The sequence below is a fragment of the Panicum hallii genome, chromosome 4 (assembly GCF_002211085.1).
Source record: "Panicum hallii strain FIL2 chromosome 4, PHallii_v3.1, whole genome shotgun sequence".
In the NCBI taxonomy this organism is placed as follows: Eukaryota; Viridiplantae; Streptophyta; class Magnoliopsida; order Poales; family Poaceae; genus Panicum; species Panicum hallii.
In genome coordinates this window covers 31,276,043-31,293,693 of record NC_038045.1, presented here as the reverse complement: position 1 = coordinate 31,293,693, position 17,651 = coordinate 31,276,043, and positions in this window count along the sequence as shown.

The following is a 17,651-nucleotide window of genomic DNA, read 5'->3' as shown; positions in this document are numbered from 1 at the left end:
GATTCATTATCATCCGGGCAAGGCTAATGTTGTAGCAGATGCTCTGAGCAGGAAGAGCTATGTTAACATGGCCGTAGCTTTTCAGATGCCTCAGGAGTTATGCGAGGAGTTTGAGCAGTTGAGTCTGGGTTTCTTGCATCACACCTCGGGTACATCGTTCGAGGCGGAACCCACTCTAGAGTCGGAGATCAGGCAGCATCAGAAGGAAGATCAGAAGCTGCAGGAGATTCGTGAGTTGCTCAAGATTGGCAAAGCTCCTCATTTCAGAGAGGATGATCAGGGTACCTTGTGGTACAAGGGTCGTATATGTGTGCCGGATGTGAATGACCTCAGAAAGTTGATTCTGAGTGAGGCTCATGATACAGCGTATTCTATCCATCCAGGCAGCACGAAGATGTATTACGACCTAAAGGAACGATTCTGGTGGTATGGAATGAAGCGTTCCGTTGCGGAGTACGTGGCTATCTGCGACACTTGTCAGCGTGTCAAGGCAGAGCATCAGAGGCCAGCAGGGTTATTGCAGCCGTTGAAGATTCCCGAGTGGAAATGGGAGGAAATCACTATGGACTTCATTGTTGGCTTGCCTCGTACTCAGAAGGGGTACAACTCCATATGGGTAGTAGTGGATCGGTTGACGAAGGTTGCTCATTTCATTCCGGTAAACACTACTTACTCCGGTGCTAGACTCGCAGAGTTGTACATCTCCAGGATCGTCTGTCTGCATGGTGTGCCGAAGAAGATCATATCTGATCGAGGATCTCAGTTCACTTCACGGTTCTGGGAGCAGTTGCATGATTCGTTGGATACGAAGCTGCGCTTCAGTACTGCTTATCATCCTCAGACAGATGGGCAGACAGAGAGAACCAACCAAGTGTTGGAGGATATGCTTCGAGCCTGTGCTATTCAGTATGGTACCAGCTGGGATAAATGCCTGCCGTATGCAGAGTTTTCTTATAACAACAGTTATCAGGCCAGTCTGAAGAAGTCTCCTTTCGAGGCTCTGTATGGTCGGAAGTGCAGGACTCCGCTGTATTGGGATCAGATTGGTGAGAGGCAGGTATTTGGTCCAGATATTGTTGAGGAGGCCGAACAGTTGGTGCAGCAGGTGCGAGAGAACCTGAGGGTCGCTCAGACTCGTCAGAAGAGTTATGCGGATGTGCGTCGTCGAGATTTGACCTTTGCAGTGGGTGATCATGTATATCTGAAGGTCTCGCCGATGAGAGGAATCCGCAGGTTTAATATAAGAGGGAAGCTAGCTCCTCGGTACATTGGTCCGTTCAAGGTGCTGGAGCGGAAAGGTGAGGTGGCATATCGTCTGGAGTTGCCACTCAATCTCTCAGGAGTGCACGATGTGTTTCACGTGTCTCAGCTGAAGAAGTGCTTGAGAGTGCCAGAAGAGCAAGCACCGATAGAAGGGTTGGATGTGCAGGAGGATCTGACCTATGTTGAGCATCCGGTGAAGATTCTGGAGATATCTGAGAGGGTTACTAGGAATAAGAAGATCAAGATGTGCCGTGTTCAGTGGAGTCACCATACGGAGGATGAGGCTACTTGGGAGCGAGAAGACGAGCTGAGGAAGACGTATCCCGATCTCTTTGCTAGCTAGCCTATCCGAATCTCGGGACGAGATTCCTGTAAGGGGGGTAGGTTTGTAACACCCTAAGGTAATTTCCTCAAATTTTAATTAATTTATTTGGGCTCGAATAAATTTTCCAGGGTTTTCTCTAGTTTATCTCGTATTTAAAGTAATTTTATAACACAAGAAAATAAAATTTATCATAGGATTAAAGTGTTTGTGCATTCATGCCGCAGCATTGTTTTATTTGTGTTGAGGGTGTAGATTTGAATTCAAATGGTATTTGAATTCAAAGGATTTTGTTTGAATGGGTAGAGTATAGGAAAAGAAAAGGAAAGAAGAAAGGATAAAAGAGAAGCAGCCCAACCCTCTCCCAGCCCGGCCCACTCTCCTTTCCCCCTCTCTTCCCTCGGGCCCAACTCTCCCCTCCTCTCCCTGTCCGCGGGCCCTCTCTCCCCTCTCTTTTCTCCCCTGGGCCCCCTTCCCTCTTTCCTTACATCCCGGGCCCTCCCTTCCTCCCCGCGTGGGCCAAGCCGAGGCCCATCTCCCCCCTCAGCCCGAGCTAGCGCCCTCTCCCGCTCGCCCTCTCTCTCTGGCGAGCTGGACCCACCGGTCATCCCCCCCCTCCTCCCCTGCTTCTTCCCCGGCGCAACCCCCTCTCCGAGGATTCCGGCGAGCTTCTTCCTCTGGGCCCGCTCGCCAGAGCACCGCAGCCGCCTTACAAAGCCGCCGCCTGCACCTAGGGTTCTCCCCCGTCGCCGCCACACCCCGCACGCCTAACCCTAGCCGCCAATCGCGCTCGCCGCCGCCGCGCGCCCCGGGCCGCCGCCGTCCCGCCTCCTCGTTGGTCGCCGCCGTCGTCCAAGCCTCGAGAACTCACCCCGGGGTGGTAAGGATCCTCCCCCGCCTCTCTTTTTCCTCGGTTCCGCTCCTCCGCGGCCGCGCGCGCTCACCGGAGTACCCTAGCCGCACGCCGCCGTCGCCCGGCCGCTACGGCCACCGCTTCAGCTCCCTTTTGCCCCAAGTGGGTTCCCCGTGTTCACCTCCCTCTCCCCGTGCTAGCCTTGTCCCGAACTAAGGCCGGAAACGCCCGATTGCAAGTGCTCCGGCGAGCCTCCGCCGCGCCCGACGCCTCTCCCCCGCCGGAACCGGCCGGAGATCTGTCCACCGTCCGATCCAATCCTAACGGTCTGGATTAGATCCAGACCGGTACTCAACCCGCGCCGCACGATTTCAAACCGACGGATCGGATTAGATCTCGGTCAGGTGCAGATCTCAGCCACACGTTTTAAATCCTGTGGCCCGCGTGAGTGCAAGCCCTAGATCTCTCTTGAGCCATCCGATTTTGATCCGAGCGTCCAGATCCGCAGATACCCTTTCACGGGACGGATCTAATCTGAGCCGTCCGATCTTAATCCAGCGATCCAGAATAGAAGATAACGCTTCAGCCGCTTCTTTTGCTAAAGAACCCCCGGGTTTTCTAGGAATCAACCCGCCGTCCACCCGTGAGTCAAAAATAATTACGGATAGGTCCTGTTTTATGCGTTTAGGCCCCTGGCTTCTCTGGAAATCTAACCCGCCGCCCAGCCTGAGGTTTCTAACCAGCTAGCCCCTGAGTCTATGCTTTAATTACGTTTTAGTCCTCGGTTTTTGTCCAGAAGCCCCTGGAAGTCCTGTTTTTCTTACAAATAGGTCCCTGGACCCTGTTTCGAGCGTAGTTTCCGCGTTTTAGCTCCGTTTTAGGTGTTCTTTATATCCACGTGATCGTTGTAACGCGTAGAATAGCTTTAGACTAGTTTTGTGTGCTGTTTCTATGTAATGTTGTACTGTTTTCTTATATTTTGCTATTGTTTGTGCATGTGTGTATGTGTGGACTATGCTTGATGATCGTGAGTAGACGCGGAGCCTTTGGACGAGTACCAGGAGCAGCCGTCTTCCGAGAAGTTTGAGCAGCAGCCGGGAGAGTACGAGGAAGGCAAGTATAACATGAACCTCCTATCACTTTTTAATACAAGTTCATACTGCATTTTAATACTGTATACCTATAAGGACTTTCCTAGCCACTTTATATCCTATATATATATCCTTTGGGTTGCATTTTGGTTAGTTGTGCTAGGTTGCTGCGCTATAACACACTGGGTCCCTTTTAATTAAATTTGATTAATGGTCTTATGCAACTTAATCCTGAGAGTGACCCTCTGTGCTGTGTGCTTGAGTGGCTCACGTCTCCTTAAAAGATGTTTTTGTTAGAAACATGGTTTAGGGGGCCAGCACGGTGCTTAGTGCTTGGTTGGCCACTCTCCATAAGGACCGGTTCATAGAGCGACAACCTGGGACAACCGCGCAACCACAAGACTGGTATGGGACGGTCTTGACTTACTAATTAGGCCATTTTGGTTCGGGAGTAACTTACCTGCGTGGGCAAGAGGGGTGGTAAGCTTCAATGGTCCCTGCTCCTCCGGCTTGGTCTGTGCTGTGTGTCTTGTACCCCCGGAGGTGGGCCCCATCGTCGCTGATCCAGAATCCTTAGCGGTTACACCTTACCAACGTGTCCTTTGTAACGGTCTCGTAGTGCGCTCGCTAGCCATCTCACCTAAGGAAGTGTGATGAACAACTAGCGTAGCTCACGACTTGTGGGTAAAGTTGTGCAACCTCTCGAGAGTGTAAAACTGATATATCAGCTGTGCTCACAGTCATGAGCGGCCCAGATCCTCCGTCTGATTAGTGGGGTTATCAACCTTTGACGAGGGCGATTCTCCGGGTGGTTGGTTTGGGTGGATCTCAGTAGTTCCTAATTAATATGGATTAATTTATTATGCAATTGGGTTTATGGTAATTTATTCACTTGTAGTAATTAGCTTGAATAAAATTTGCCAAGACTAAAAGCTAATGCAGTTGAGTCAGCTAACCTTAGAGCCTCATGCTCGTGTTATACTTGTTGAGTACGAGTTTGTACTCACACTTGCCTCTCTACTCTTCTGTTCTATTTTGGATATCTTCGACTGCTGCTCAGTGCCCGGCAATGTGGAGGACTACGTCAGCGGCTTCGACGACTTCTAGGCGTTTGTCTCCCAGTCGACGTCCCTGTGGCGCCCAGCTCTTCATGTATCTCTTTTACGCTTCCGCAACTCTTGAACCGATTCTTGATTCGGTTGTAATAAAATAATTCATTTATGATTCGTTTACGATTTATATTAATGTTATTTGTGACATGTGTTGTGATATCTTGATGATCTGTTGTATATATGCGTGACTTGATCCTGGCGCATATATGATTGCTCGATTTATGTTCTTATAAATCGGGTGTGACACTTACCGCTTACCATATTTCACGGCATGTGGCTAGTACTTTCAAACGCTTAACCACTGCTACCACACACTGCGGCCTTATCCAGTTTCAACAACACAGATGGGGTATCAGCTCAACCATGATACCTCACAAAACTCCCGTCCGTCATCCTTATAGTGGTAACATGAATGTAAACATCACAATTCCTATATCGTGCGAGTGACAGGGAATCACTCGACTTTTACCGGTCCTATAAGTAGAGCAGCTATTCGGACTCAAGTTCTAGTGTTCAATACATCGGTTACTGGAATATGCAACTAAGGTTTCCAAACAACTCCTAAGAACTTAATGCATAAAGATATATATATAAATAGTATAGTTTGCAGTGTAAATAAAGTAGGGGTAATGTCCGGGGCTTGCCTTTCTACGTAGGATTGGGAGCGGTAGGGTCGAAGTTATCCGAACTTTGGTTCGGAGCTTCAGTTAAACCTTCGACGGCGTTCCCGGGTTCTTCAGTTGATTCCTCTCCTTGTCCCAGAATGAGCTCGTAGTCACCGTCGGTGAGAGTAGTCGAGTCTACATGATATGCAAAACTATAAGTTACGGAATGCACATTCTTTTATGTTATTTCACAATAAAGTTGCAATCCAAACAAAAGAACATTATATTTCAACAAACAACCTAACTACCCTGTACTAGGCAGTCATTTATCGAGTATTAATTATTTTATCTAGATACATTAAATAGTTAAGTTAACTCTACTAAGTATCTAAGTAGTGGCATGGGACAATAGGTTGGGGTGATGCCCAATAACTAAATTAAATCATTTTATCTATAGCTTATATTATTTATTTATATGAATTCCATGTTGATGTTTAAATTATGTACTTACTATAACATATTCAATTTTGTTTTAATTGTTTTCCACCTAATCTGAGGGTGGGAATTTAGCAACAGACTACATCATTATAGAACAGCACCAGCAAATATTTTCATGATTTTAGAGCATTTAAATTTATGATATTAATTGTACAAGATTAACTTATGCATTAGTTGTAACTAAGCTCATATACTAAGAAATATCCCTTAAATGCTAATATAATTATTTTTCTTAAATTCTACATGTTAAAAGAAAATTAACCCAACTGATTTCACATTTTTATCATTTTTCAATCAATTACTATGCATTTCCTAAGATTACAAGTAACTAAAATTAACCTTTAAATTAGAGTACAAAACATTCAGAAACTGAAGTTTATCCCTTAAGTAAAGTTGTAGAACTTTAACTAAAGATTCCAACAAATTTTAGTTTACCTTTTTATGATTTTTCCCTGAATTGATATAGAATTTCAAAGTTGGCAACATAATTATAAAAGGGAGGTCCTTCGGGCACTATTTATCTGAGTCTAAGGCTTTGCAGAAAACCCCCTGGTCTTCTATTTCTTCTAACCCGAAGTCCCTGGGCTAGAGACAGGAGCAGAGCAAGAAGAGGGCGGCCATGTTCCGGCGAGGGGGTTCACCGGCGGCGAGGTCCAAGGGGAGGAGAGGGCTCAGGGGCTTACGGGGGTTTGAACGCACCACGTGTCGAGGGTCGTGGCGGTCGGAAAAAGGAATCCCGATGAGAGCCCGAGGTGGCGGCGGAGAGACCAACGACGACGACGGTGCTCCGGCGGTCGACGTCGACCGGAAACCTGCGCACGAGCTTCAGTAAGTCATGGGGAAGGTGTAGGTGCAACCAATTGGACGCATTCGTGTTGGATTAGAGGTGACCGACGGAGACAGTAGCGGCGGCGGCGAGGAGGAATGCCGGCGAGTGTCGGGGAGTCGATGTGCTGGACTAGAGAGCCAACGGATGGGTCGTGGAGCTTCACAGGAATGATGTAGTGCTGGCTAGGGAGTTGGGGTAGCGCGGGAAGGCTCGGATTGTGCTGCCCACGGTGAGGCTGAAGGCGGCGACGGTGGCACTCGTCGGAGATGAAGTTCTGGCTGCAATTGGAAGGCAACAGGAGGTCGATGAGCACTGGTGAGCAATGGGGAAGCTTGCACGAGGGTGGATTGGGACGGAGGAGGTCCGGTGATGGCTGCCCACGGGAATGCCGTGCGTGGCCGGAGCAAGAGAAGACGGCGGCGGTGGAATGTGGGTCGAGTGCTCGAAATTGGGTACTGGAATTGGAAGAGCAGAAGGTAGGCGTTGAAGTGATGCTATTGCGCGCGAGAGACCGAGAGTTAAGGCTTCACGGTGGGCTGTCCACGGCGATGAGGAGGTGGCGGCCAGCGGACGCTCGGGGTAGTCGTGGTGCGCGCGTGGGAGGCCACCAGGGGAGAGGAACTGGACCGGGAGAGGAAGAGGGCGACGCGTGGATGTGATCCCAACAGGAGGTGGCGCTGCGGCGGTGGTAGAGCGGTGGCAGGGGCGAAGCACTGCCGGCGGCAGGCGAGCAGAGCAGGGGCCCACGTGCGCGAGGAGGAAGAAGAGAGGGGAGAGGTCCGGGGGACTTGCTTGTGATTTCTAAAAAGTTCAGGGACCTCTCGGTAAACTAAAATCCCTCACTGCTACAAAGGTCAAATGAGAAAATGCTCAAAATAAAAGTTGTAGAGTTTTTCAAACTCTACAACATTGCTTTAGGGCTTAGGTTCAGAAACTCAAAGTTTATAGCTTTTCATATTGCATTTTGAAATAAAGATGAAATTTAAATTAACTTTGTCTTTGCCCACCTAAATTTGATCAAATTTTGGGCATGTTTACAATTTTTCTAGATTGTCATGATTACTTGTATTTTTACACATTAGTCCTTAAGTAAATCTGAATTTTACTTTTATATTTCAATCATTTCACATGTAAACCCTTATATCTTTGTGTTAATCACACATAGGTCCTTAGTTTCAAACAAAAGTCTATTTTTCTTAGGTTTTAACTTAACTTTTGTACTTTTCTTCTCTATGGTCATGTAGATTTAACACTTAATGGCATATTTACCCAATTACCCTCAAGGACTTATATAATTCATAAATTACAAATATACCCGTAGTTCTCTTGTACAACTCACCTACATCATAGCAAGCATGCATATAAGATATCCAAACTTAGTGTCTAGGTTTCTAACTACCTGGATGTTACAGCCTCCCCCCCTAAAAAGAATCTTGTCCCGAGATTCCGAAGCTGAATAGAATCAGACGATTAGATTTGAGGATTGGCTTGAAGGAAATTCGGAAAATTTCGTTGAAGATAAGATTCTGTCTCCCAAGTTGCTTCTTCCTCGGCGTGATGATCCCATAGGATTTTATACATCTTCACTGTCCTTCTTCTGGTGAGCCTTTCCTTGGTATCCAAAATTCGAATAGCTTGCTCGATGTAAGATAAATCGGGTTCAATCTCAATGGCACAGGTTTCCACGATTTCTGTGGGTACTTTGACACATTTCTTAAGCTGAGAGACGTGGAAGACATTGTGAATAGAAGCTAATTGAGATGGAAGACCAATTTTGTAAGCTACTGGGCCACAAACATTGAGGATTTCAAAGGGTCCGACATATCGGGGTGCTAATTTCCCTTTTATGCTGAAACGTTGGACACCTTTCGTAGGAGATACTCGGAGATAGACAAAATCTCCTACTTGAAATTGCAGAGGTTTCCTTCTCTTATCCATGTAGCTTTTCTGTCTAGACTGAGCGGTTTTGAGATTGGCTTGAATAACCTTGACCTTATCCGAAGATTTTGCGTTCATCGGTTTCAGACCAACTCAAAGGAGTTTGACATCTTCGATCGTATAACGCTTCAAAAGGAGCCATTTGAAGACTAGCTTGATAACTGTTGTTGTAAGAGAATTCAGCTAGAGCAAGGCACTTGTCCCAGCTTGTACCATAGTGGATAATACAAGCTCGAAGCATGTCCTCAAGGATTTGGTTAACTCGCTCAGTTTGTCCATCAGTCTGGGGATGATATGCGAAACTTCGAATTAGTTTAGTTCCTAGAGCTGATTGTAATTGTTCCCAAAAACGTGCAATAAATTGGGGCCCTCGATCAGAGATGATGGTTTTTGGAACCCCATGCAATCGAACAATTTGATCCAGATAGACTTCGGCATACTTTTTAGCAGAGTAAGTGGTATGCACAGGGAGAAAATGAGCTGTTTTAGTAAGTCTATCGATAATTACCCATATGGAGTCATGTTTTTGGGAGGTGTTAGGAAGACCAACAATGAAATCCATACTAATGTCTTCCCATTTCCATGACGGAATAGGTAGTGGTTGAAGTGTACCAGAAGCTTTTAAGTGGCTGGCTTTGACTCTCTGGCAAGTATCACACTCAGATACATATTTGGCAATTTCCCTTTTCATTCTGGTCCACCAAAAATGTTGTCGTAGATCTTGATACATTTTGGTGCTACCAGGATGAATAGAGAATTTGGATAGATGGGCTTCATCAAGGATTTGTTTACGCAGTGGATGATCTTTAGGTACAACGATGCGATTGTTGAACCATAGGACTCCTTGATGATCGGTGTGGAAACACTTATATTTGGCTTCTCCCAGAGATAGCTTTGATTTGATGATTTTGATACCCTCATCATGTAGTTGCGACATGATGATTCTGTCCTGCAGAGTAGACTTAATGGATAGCAGATTCAGACTACCTCGAGGAATGATCTCTAGATTGAGTTTCCTCATCTGATGGCAAAGAGTGTCACTAAAGGTGGATATGGATAAGCAGTGACAATGTGACTTGCGGCTAAGTGCATTCGCAACCACATTGGCTTTGCCCGGATGGTAGTGTACCTCAAGGTCATAGTCTTTGATCAATTCCAACCAATGCCTTTGCCTCATATTTAGGTCAGGTTGAGTGAAAATATACTTGAGGCTCTTATGGTCAGTGTAGATATTACACTTAGCACCCATAAGATGATATCTCCAGATCTTGAGAGCATGGATAACTGAGGCTAATTCAAGATCATGTGTCGGGTAGTTTTGTTCATGAGTCCGAAGTGCTCTTGATGCATAGGCAATGACCCGGTTGTTTTGCATAAGGACACAACCAAGGCCAATTCCGGAAGCATCGCAATAGACATCAAAAGGTTGAGTACTATCTGGCTGAGCTAGCACTGGAGCAGTTGTTAGGAGTTTTCTCAAGGTATGGAATGCTTCCTCACATTTGTCATTCCAGCAGAATTTAACTTCTTTCTTTAATAGCTCAGTCATGGGTTTAGCTATTTTGGAAAAGTCTGGAATGAATCGGCGATAGTATCCCGCCAATCCAAGAAAACTTTGAATTTGATGGACTGAAATTGGAGGTTTCCAGTCCATAACCTCCTGGAATTTGGTTGGATCTACTGATATGCCTTCACTAGAGATAGTGTGTCCTAAAAATTTCACACTATCTAGCCAGAATTCACATTTCGAGAATTTGGCATAAAGGTGATGATCACGTAGTCGTTGAAGGACGACACGTAAATGGTTGGCATGGTCCTCTTTAGTTTTGGAGTATATCAAAATGTCATCAATGAAGACCACGACGAATTTGTCGAGTTCCGGCATAAAGACTGAATTCATGAGATACATGAAATATGCCGGTGCATTAGTAAGCCCGAATGACATAACCAGATATTCATAAAGTCCATATCTGGTTGAGAAGCCTGTTTTTGGAATGTCACAAGGTTTAATCTTGATTTGGTGATAACCAGAGCGTAAGTTAATCTTAGAGAAGACCTTAGCTCCAGCCAGTTGATCAAACAAAATGTCAATGCGGGGAAGAGGGTACTTATTTTTGATAGTGACCGCATTGAGTGGACGATAATCGACACATAGCCGTAGGCTATTGTCTTTCTTCTTAACAAAAAGAGCAGGACAACCCCAAGGTGAGGCACTTGGGCGTATATAACCCTTATCAAGAAGATCTTGGAGCTGAATTTTTAGTTCTGCTAATTCATTTGGAGGCATGCGGTACGGCCTCTTTGAAATAGGAGCGGTGCCCGGTTGAAGTTCAATGATAAACTCGATATCTCTATCTGGTGGCATTCCAGGCAAGTCGTCTGGAAAGACATCGGGGTATTCACATACTATAGGAATATCCTTGACTTTGATATTTGTGATGGTATACGTGCAAGGGTGCAGATATTCTGACTGAGGCAGATAAAGGGTGGTGATCCCATAGTATGGTGAATCAATTTTGACAACTCAGGAAGAAATATCTAGCCGTACTTGATGTTTAGTCATCCAGTTTGTCCCAAGTATAACATCAATACCCTCCAAACTTAATAAAACCAAATCAGTTTTGATTTCTTTACTACCTAACTGAATTGGCACACCTCTAATCATTTGGTTGGAAGTGATATTTCCTCCAGGGGTAGAGATCATATATGACCCTTGGGTTAAACAAGGATCAAGTCCTATCCGGGTACCACAGTTGTTACTAATGAAACTATGTGTTGCTCCTGAATCAAATAATGTAACAACTGGTTTGTGGTGAATAGAGAATGTACCCGACATGACGGAAGCTCCATCCGGAAGCTCTGCAAGGGTAGTGAAATTAATCCGTCCTTGCCGGACTTGCATCATCGGTTTCTTGCCCTTGTTCTGGTTACCCTGAGTAGAACTCTGCCCTTGATTAGGTTTCTTGGGCCGCGGACAATCTCTGATGAAATGATCCGCACTTCCGCAATTGAAATAGCGATAATTGCTGCTTCTCTGTTGCACTTGTTGAACATTTGGCCGCGGGCCAGATTGTTGTGGTTGTTGCGGAGGAACGGGAGGTCTATACCTTCCTTGCTGTTGGGGCGGCCTGAAAACCAGTCTACCAGTTGGCGCATTCCATTGCGGTGTTCTGAACGGTGTGTTGGGAACAACCCGATACCTCGGTGGTTGAGCACTCGAGGGTCCAGTAGGATTCTTTCTCTTTTTCTCAGCATAATGCGCCACAATGCAATCTTCTTGGGTTAAGGCCATATTAACCAGTTCGCTGAAATTATTAGCCCTTACAAGATTTAGGCGTTCCTTGAGCTTGGTATTAAGACCCCGACGGAAACGATCTTGTTTCTTGGCATCATTATCCGCATGATATCCTGCATATTGACACAGATGATTAAAGTTCTGTGCGTACTGCAGGACTATACTGGTGCCTTGAGTAAGTGCCAAAAATTCATTCAACTTTCGTTCCAGCAATCCTTCTGGAATATAGTGTGCTCTAAAGGCTGCCCGAAACTCATCCCAGGTGATAACATGCCCTGCAGGCTGCATGGCGTAGAAATTATCCCACTAGATCCGAGCAGCACCTCAGAGTTGCTGGGCGGCAAAGGAAGCTTTGCTGGAGTCCACACAAGGCATTGTCAATAGAGCGAACTTTGATTCAATTATATGGAGCCAAGCATCGGCATCCAAGGGTTCTTCAGCTTTACTGAAAAATGGAGGCTGGGTACTGATGAAATCCTGATAACTGGCCACTGGAGGATTTAGGTCATCACGACCTCCTCGGAATTGTTGACATTGCTGGTTCTGCTGTGCTTGTACCAGCAAGTTAAGAAGTTTAGTTTGCCGAGCCATAACCTCGGCAAGGTTGGGAGGTGGTGGTGGCGGTTGTTGAGAACCGCTGGCCTGATCTGCCCGGAAACCTTCCGGGGTTCCGCGCGTGGCTCCAACCATCCGAAATAAAGGAGATGTCCATTATTCACCACATAATCTTACTCCCACTTTTAGAAGATAATTCACTTAGAATAACAATGCATACATTCCATTCAATCATCTCATTTCAGAACTTAAGGATAGTGAATAAGATGATAAAATAGGAAACTTATATTACAACACGGACTCTGACTGTTCTCCACATCACACATCTAAAGTTCCCCACGCAGGCCATCTAGGTTACAACAAATGGCACGAGATCTAGATAAGTTACTCACTACCTAAGTTATTACACTTCCCATAGGTTACACCTAAAAGGTCGACGATTTGCTAACTAAAAATCGTCGAAGTTGCCTACAGAAGATTGACTGCCAGAAAAGGAGTGATAGGGACTAAGAACAGGATCCCCGTGCTCGGAGTCAATCTCTGAAACACCCTCAATCTCTTCCGGATCTTCTTCTTCTTCAGGCATTACGGGTGCAGCGGGAAGTATCGGTTGCTGCTGCAGTTCCTCAAGGTGAGCCTGGGCATCGTCAGCTGCAAGTATCAGATCGTGAACTTGTGCCTGTAGGAATTCAATAACAGTGTCGCGCTGAGTGATTATATGATCACTCTCGTTGATCTGATCTTCTCGATAAAGAATAGTCTCATCCCGTGCTGCGATGATTTCATCCTTCTAAGTCACCAGGGCTTGTAACTCTCCTATCTGAGTAACTTGGCGATCAGTATTCCGATAGTGACATCCAGGTAATAAGATTCATAAAAACTAAAACTTTGGGTGTAATAGACATGGTTGTTAAGGGTGTATTTAAAAATCCCCATCCATTATAAGTTTTTATGTGTAAGGTGTGTTTTGGATATGATTATAAGGAGAAATAAGCCCTTAAGTAAGGATAAGGGCCTATGTGTGAATAAATACAGGTTATAGGGTCTTTTGTGTAAAAAGTTGAGGAGTAAAAGTAACTTTCATGCTTACTTAAGGACTTATTTGTAAAAATTGTTTGTCATCATGAAATTCTATGAATGTTTGCAAATATGTCAAAAATTAAATTAAAACCTTGCTTGGTAAGGACAGGGGTAATTTAAATCTTACTTTATTCAAAACTTAACAAGTAATGCTGCAAACTTTGAGTTTTTGAATTTGAGTCCTAAAGCAAATTTGTAGAGTTTGAAAAACTCTACAACTTTCATTTTGGGACTTTTCTCATTTGATCCTTAGATCAGTGGGAATTTTTAGTTTACAAGCAGACCCCTAAGCTTTCAAGGTTTTGCAAATCAGTCCCTGGTTGCTTTTCCCCAACTTCTTCCTCTGCACCCCCTCTGTTCTCCTCCGCTTCACCTCTGTCGCCGGCGCAGGCCATCTCCCCTAGCCCTGCCCCGCCCTGCCTCACCGCCGTTCAGCTGCTGCTGCCCTCCCCCACGTGTCGCCCTACCTCTGGCCGCCGCCGTAGCTCCTCCCCGCTGTCCCCTTCTCTGCGCGCCACGGTGCCCTCGGGGTGCTTGCCGGCCGCCACCTCGCCGCCGCAATCCAGAGCACAGCCGTGGCCCTCCCTTCCTCCACTCTTCTCCCTCTCTTCTGTAAACCAGTGCCGCTACAAACCGACCACATTCCCCTCTTTTTCCAACTGCAGTGCCCCTTCTTCCTCCACGCAAAACCGAACCGCCGCCGCCGCTCCCCGCCGGAATTCCTCCTAACCGCGCCACCCCATCCAAATTCCTTGGGCCAGTTGCTTCGCCACCTCCTCCACTAACCCCTGACCAGAGCTGATCCAATCCGGCCCCTCCTTTCGCCGGAATTGCTTCCACCCTGAGCCGCCGCTCGCCGGAGCCGTCCGAGCTCACCCCGTCGTCGATAGAGCTCGCCGCCGGCGAGAACGCAGGTGAACCGACCGGCCGACCATCGTCAACAATGGGCAAGGGCATATCTGTGAGTAGAAAACCTTTTCCAGGGGCCTGAATGCAAAAGAACCGAGACCCCCCCCCCCCTTAAGTGCTTGTTATTTCATGTGATGCGTATGCTGTCTTGTAAAATGCATAACAAATCGTAGAAAATTCCAAAATTGACAAAACTTGTTTTATTGGAAACTAGATTATGAACTCTATAACTTTTGTCAAAAGAATTTGATTTGACACCAAATCTTTTTGAATTTATTTTAAATTTGAAACAAGGGAGTGTAATATCTTTAATTCCTACATGTTAACCTTGTAGTTTATGATTTTGATATGCAATTTTTATAGATGGTGTATGAAATGATGTAAGGTTTCCAGATCTAAATTTATGTTATAATTTAAATTCTTTTAAGTTAACCATTCCAATATTTTGAACTAGAATTTGCTAAGCATACCCTTTGAAACTTAACTAATCAGATCTTTGGTCATGAATTATTAAATATGCAAATGGTTTATACTTAGATGTTCAAAACCATATGACATTCTTTACCCAAAGTTTAAATTCAAATTTAAATTTAAATTTAACCCTAAACTATATTTTAATGCTTGTTTTTAGTTAATTCAATGATATAGTCAAAGGTTAAACATAAAGTATAAGTTTGGGCTAAACTTTTTCTTTATTTGTCAATTCTTGAATGTTAACCTCTTTAAGGTGTATTTTTTGATGTGAACTAAATGAAAGAGTGTGCATTCCCTAATATAATATTTTTGCATATCATGTAGAACCATTTACTCTCGTCGACGGTGACTACGAGTTGATCGCGGACCAGGCCGAGGAAACTCCTGAAAATCCCGGAGACACCGTCGAGAATCTAACTGAAGCTCCGAACCAAGGTTCGGAAGACCTTGATCCTACTGCCCCCAACCCTACACAAGAAGGCAAGACCCGGACATAAATCCTATTTTATTTACTCTGCAACCTATGTTATTATATCTATCTCTGCATCAAGTTCTTAGAAATTGTTTGAAACCCTAGTTGCATTTCCCTAGGAACCAATGTATTGAGTAGTAGTACTTGAGTCCGACTAGCTGCTATGCTAATAGGACCGGTAGAAGTCGGGTGATTTCCTGTCACTCGCGCGATATAGGAATTGTAATGTTTACATTCCTGTTATCACTATAAGGATGACGGACGGGAGTTTTATGAGGTATCATGGTTGAGGTGATACCCCGTCTGTGTTGTTGAATTGGATAAGGTCGCAGCGTGTGGTAGCGGTGGTTAAGCGTTTGAAAGTACTAACCACATGCCGCGAAATATGGTAAGCGGTAAGCCTAGTAGCCAATCGGCCCGAGTAGTGGACATACCTCCCACCACTCGTCTTGCTTCTTCTGGTTACTTATGTTCGACGTGTGGGAATACGTGTTGCAAGGGCAACCAGGATACGGGTTTTGTAGTCGCGCTACAGACGTACGTCCTGCACTTTGGAAGTGCGTATGGTCCTGCAGTCGCTTGTGGTGGCTCTGATCCACGAGTCGGAATGAAAGGTAAACGGTTGCTTCGGAACGACCCTTTGGTGTTCCAAGCGTGTGAGTTAGGTTTACCTTGCAAGGTTAAATTCGATTCAGAATCGTCCGCTTCTCACGATGGTTGAGACTGCTTAAACCCTTTGCCACATTGAGTAACAAGAGCAATTAAATTATCAAAAATGATGAATGATCAAAGGTTATACCATGCTTGTATAGATTTAGATGCTCACCTAGAATGGATATTCAACTAGAACTTCAAAGCTAAAAGAGAAAAATAAGGATCTACTCTTAGTTGCTTTTCCGCTGAAAATTTATCCCATGACCATTACTAGATTTCATGAGTCTAGTTATATGGCTATGTGTACCATCACCGGGTAAGCCTTGCTGAGTATTAGAATACTCAGCCTTGCTTTGTAACTTTTGTTCAGGTAATGCTCCTGCTGACCCAGCTCTGCCTGTACCGTGGCCCTACCCTCTGCTTGATGGTTGGTCCGTGGAGTGGGACCCGTCCCCGGCCAACCCGGACCCCTCCGAGTGATGTCATGCAAGGGCAAGCATGACATCTGTACTGACGACGTGTATTATACCGTACTTTAAATTCCACTGCTTTACCTAAAACCTATGTCGGTTTGTAATAATTCCCTGGATGGGAAGGTGATGTTACTTTTAAAACACTCATGTAATTTAACTGCCTGTGATGTAAATTGTGATGGCCTTTGTATCTCTGGACTCGCCTTCGTGCGGGGTACCTTGTTGTGATCCTGCTTTCGGTGGTTTATCGGGACGTTACCCGACAAGCCAAGAGATTATACCGTTTGAAGCACGTTGGAACCCTCGGCAGTGGACTCACGTACTTGAGCCGGTATAATTCAGGTTGGTTCTGCCACAGCTGGTATCAGAGCTAACAAGTGTACACTGGAGATGTGAGGTGCCTTAAAAACACTTTTGGTATAAAATTTGGCCAACAAAGTATGTTGTAAAAATACGTTGGATTCGTTAAGGATGTGCTTAGTACGTAAAGCCCTAGGGTGATGTTTAAGGGAAAAATAGAGGTGGCTGTACTATATATATATAAATCTAACCTCCAGCATTACTTTCTGTCAAAACTTAAATTCATGCACAACTTAATGTTACTTTCTGTAACGACACCTTCGATGGTGAGGTAAGAAGGTAAGGATCCTCAGCCAACTGAGGGAGCTTGGCCTTCCTATCGGTGATGCGAACCGAACGCTGTTTCTCAAGCAGTGGCCTACTTGAGATGCTGCCAATGTACCAACTTAGGTTGACTATATTGGGAGTATGAGATTCGGCGCAGGGTATGGCGATCGCTGTTCATACCCCACATTTTGCGGTACCCCCCGTGAATACGTTGTTTCGGCAACGTATGTTAACGTTGTCTGTACGGCGGTAATGGTACAGATGCTATTTCTATAGTGAACAGTAATGGTTGGGGACGCTTTCATGACATGCTGGCATGAAAGGTTCATTGGATATATATATGTATTGTGGTTTTTTTTGCAGGTACACTAACCACGAATACGAAATTAGGACGGATAGGGCTTATCGGCTAGTTATTAAGGAGAGACGTATGTGTTATGCCACCGAATCTAACCGCGTAAGTTCGAAGATATTCGGCAGTTGTTTTTGGTTGAGAGGATGAGTAGTACGTGCATGCATAATTTCTTGATAAACAAAAGGATGTATTGTATGATTCAGTTAAGATAAAGATGAATAGTATGTTGTTTATCTTTAATATGAG